Genomic DNA, 4706 nt, shown 5'->3' with positions numbered 1-4706 from the left:
CCACAGGAACCTTGAATATCTTCATTCCAACAAAACACTCTCTGCCAGACAAGTACGCTGGAATCTTTTCTTTTCCCGTTTCAATTTTCAAATCATTTACAGACCTGGATCCCGAAACAAAAAGGCCGATGCCCTGTCCAGAATTCACCAAGATCTTCCTGTAACCGAAACTCAACCTCCTAAAATCATAGGTATTATTTCGTCATTAATTGATGATATTAAACATCTTAAAGAAGAAGATCTTGAACTTCCCAAACAAGGCAATCTATCAAAAAAGGACGGGTTGTACTACTTCAAAGACAGGTTATACATTCCTCCCTTGCTTAGGAATAAAATACTCTCCTTGATTCATGATTCCCCTCTGGCTGGTCATCCTGGTACAAGGAAAACACTGGAGCTGTCTAAAAGATATTACTGGTGGCCTCGCCAGGACAGAACCATAGAATCTTATGTCAAAAACTGCCCAACCTGTCTGAGATCAAAATCTGACCATCATCCACCATTCGGTCAATTACTGAGCCTACCTGTTCCAGAAAGACCTTGGCAGTCCATCTCAATGGATTTCTTGGTAGAACTCCCTCCTTCGCAACATCATACCACCATTCTGGTAGTGGTAGACCGTTTCACCAAGATGTCCCATTTTATTCCTTTAAAGAAATTACCCTCTTCATCTGAACTTGCAAAAGTATTCATCAACAACATCGTGAAACTCCATGGTCTTCCTGAAGAAATCATATCAGACAGAGGAACACAGTTCACCTCCAAATTCTGGAGTGAGATGTGTTCCTCCCTCAACATTCAACGTAAATTATCTTCAGCCTATCATCCCCAAACCAACGGACAAACAGAGAGAGTTAATCAATGTGTTGAACAATACTTGCGGTGTTATTGCTCTCATTTACAAGATGATTGGATCACGTGGTTACCAATGGCAGAGTTCTCATACAACAACTCGGTACACACTAGTAGCAAAATGACTCCTTTCTTCTCAAATTTTGGATTCCATCCTTCTTCATTCCCCGATCAAGGACTTCCTTCTTCTAATCCATACGTCTCCAACCATAACTCGTTCATGTCTGCCCTCTTCCTCAGGTTACGTGATAACCTTAAAAATGCATCATCTGCTCAGAAAAAGTTTTTCGATACTGGTAGACGACCTTCCCCTGCTTACAAGGTTGGTGATCTAGTATGGCTCTCTTCAAAAAACATTGTCACCAACCGTCCCTCAAAGAAACTGAGTTCACTCTTCCTTGGCCCTTTTCGTATATTGTCGCTTATCAACGAAAACGTGGTTAGATTGAAACTTCCACCTACCATGAAACTACATCCAGTCTTCCATGTGTCATTGCTTAAACCACACCACTCCGACCCTTTCATGAGGGATGTTCTTACCACTCCTGATCCCATTCTGGTACAAGGTGAAGAGGAATACGAGGTCCAGAGGATTCTCGACTCACGAATCCATCGTGGTTCCTTACAATATCTTGTCCGGTGGAAGGGCTACGGAGTTGACGAAGACTCGTGGGTGTCGTCCTCCGCGGTGCATGCTCGTCGACTTATCAATGCGTACCATGCTCGCTACCCATCCAGACCTCGTTGACAGCATCCGGTGGCTGCTTCTTATGAGGGGGGTTCTGTCAGACCTTCCGGCATTCGCTAACCGTGGACTTCCGGGTTCTCGGAGCGCGGCCACTCCCCCTCCTATGACGTGGTCGTTCCCAGGGTTCATAGAGAGACCGCGTCAACACCACAGTGCTGGATCAACTCGAAAGCTCCCGCGAACTTCAAACTGAATATTTACTTCTACTGTGTATCGGACCCGGACTGTTTAATCGTTTACCCTCCTTCTCCTCTCCTACGACCTCGGACTGTTTTTGGATATTCTCTTGCCTGCTGCAACCTCGATTCTCTGTGGAATCTCTATCACCAATTTGGATTATCGCTCCTTCATAAGTTAAGTAAACCAGATTGGCTCAAGCTTAAAATATAACCATCCTAATTCTAAGTGGTTCGCATTCTGTTCCACATCAACTCCTAACCTTGTTTTCAACACCTACTTATTAATTATCTGCATCCTAATTTGGAACTTCTCGCTGGTTGTGTTAAATTTACTTTATCTAAAACAACTTCAACACCGCTGCTGTTTATAACCTGCCAGGAATTAAAGAGACAGTTCAATTTGATTATCTTTTTTTATTTAAAGTAATAAACATTATCAAACTCAGAAATCTGCAGTTGTTTCCATCTTATCAACAATTGAGCATTACAATTGCCCTGTGGCCTAGTCTACGAAGGGAGATAATCATGATCTGCTTCAGTATGTCACAGTACATGTTGGCATTCATGGTTCCCTCAATGAACTGTAGCTCCCCAGTGCCGGCAGCACTCATGCAGGCCCAGACCATGACACTCCCACCACCATGCTTGACTGTAGGCAAGACACACTTGTCTTTGTACTTCTCACCTGGTAGTTGCCACACATGCTTGACACCATCTGAACCAAATAAGTTTATCTTGGTCTCATCGGACAACAGGACATGGTTACAGTAATCTATGTCCTTAGTCTGCTTGTTTCCACCAAACTGTTTGCGGGCTTTCTTGTGCATCATCTTTAGAAGATGCTTCCTTCTGGGATGACAGAAATGCAGACCAATTTGATGCAATGTGTGGCATATCGTCTGAGCACTGACAGGCTGACCCCCCATCCCTTCAATCTCTGCAGCAATGATGGCAGCACTCATAGGTCTATTTCCCAAAGACAACCTCTGGATATGACGCTGATCAACTTCTTTGGTCGACCATGGCGAGGCCTGTTCTGAGTGGAACCTGTCCTGTGAAACCGCTGTATAGTCTTGCCCTCCGTGCTGCAGTTTAGTTTCAGTATTTACAAAAATGTTAGGGGTGTACTCACTTTTGTGAGATACTGTAGATATTACTGTTATATAGGTGAGAACTCCTCATGTATGTGAATGAACAATACTGGTTTTCATAAATTTCTGGAGCAAGTGGTTTTCACTCTCTTTATTTAAAAGGTTACTTCAACCAAAAACACTGTTTTTAGAAAACACTGTTTTTTGGTCACAGTAACCCTTGATATCCTGGCTAAAACAAGCTAAAACTCACCTCAGCTCTCCATTGTTCCTGTACTAAGATCAAGTTCTTCCTCAACCTGACCCTTTTCTGCTGACATCACTTCCCTTCGATGTCTGATTGGAACACAAGGACAGCAGCTGACAACAGATAGCAAACATGCACAGAACTGGCATTAGCTGGCTAATGATGCCTCAATGACACTACCAGAGATGGGGTTACACCTATAGCTGCATAGGGGTTAAACTCCATATGTGCAACATTTTGGACCGAAACATCCAACACAGATTGCGGGTACCTTGACCACTTTAATGTTATTGTAGTGCTTATGGTAGTAGCACTATCCCTGTAAGTGATTTAGAAACCAATTAATTAATTTACTTAAAAGGAGCACTCCAAACATCATAACCACTACAGCACAACCATGGTAAGAAGTCAAAAAGGATTGACTACACACATTGGATGGCGGGTACCAGGTCTCTCCTCTCACCATAACCACTACCACACACTACAGTGCTTATGGCGCTTGGAGTGTTTCTTTAAAATTGGATAGTATTCTTCGATGTTCTGTAGTGATTAAACAAGCCACTTTTTCACAATTAGATGCTTGTATAGACAATTCTCAGCTTGGTCCTTTATGTAACATTACAGTCTATAATGAATCCAGTGGCGAGTCTCATCTTCCTATCCACCCGCACCTCCCATGCCTCCCATTTCTGTCAGTCCCCACTTTGGCTTCCAGTTAGATATAGGGCTCAAAATAAAATTCTGGTTCTTGCTTTCAAATCTCTACATAATGCTGCTCCCACCTATCTATCCTCCCTAATACATAAGTATGTCCCGTCTAGGCCCCGGCGATCGACCGAATACCTGCATCTATCTTCTGCCCGTACTCCCACCTCTGATGCTCGCATTCAAGACTTCTCTAGAGCTGCACCATTCCTGTGGAACTCCCTTCCCTTCTCCGTTAGACACTCACCCAGTCTCCACTCCTTCAAAAAAATCATTAAAAACTCACTTTTCACATAAGCATATCAATTAAATTGTTAATGGCTCCAAAAAAAACCACAATAAGTCTTCATTGAATACTATTCTACCAATCTACTTCCCTAATACTTCCCTTAACTTTTGTGTCACTTTACCCCACTCCCTTTAGCATGTAAGTTCATTAAGCACGGTCCTCAACCCCTCTGTTTCTGTGCGACAAACTTGTCTGGTTACAATTACATGTTTGTTAGTCTAGCCATTGTAAAGCGCTATGGAACTTGTTGGCGCTATATAAATATAATAATAATATTCCTGTTCAGGTTTCTTACTATTTTCTTTGTGACTGAAACTGCCCTTAAAATGCCACCGTGTGCATGGCTGTGAGATCACATTTGGTGGTTAGTGGATGCCGTAAAATCATAAAATGACTTGAAAGGTTTTTTGAAAGTACTGAAGGTAGAACCTGGTAGAATAAATGGCTGCAAAGCCTTCAGTGTGGGTTTAGAGGGAGTTGGGATTGAGAGGTTCAGATAGCAGTACTGAGAGATGGGAGGCCAACAGGGCACTATATGGGATTGGGAGTTTAAGCTAGCAGGGGCTGGGAATCTGCAAGACATATATCAGTGATT

The sequence above is a fragment of the Pelobates fuscus genome, chromosome 3, assembly GCF_036172605.1.
Source record: "Pelobates fuscus isolate aPelFus1 chromosome 3, aPelFus1.pri, whole genome shotgun sequence".
Classification (NCBI taxonomy): Eukaryota; Metazoa; Chordata; class Amphibia; order Anura; family Pelobatidae; genus Pelobates; species Pelobates fuscus.
This window is presented reverse-complemented; position numbering follows the sequence as displayed.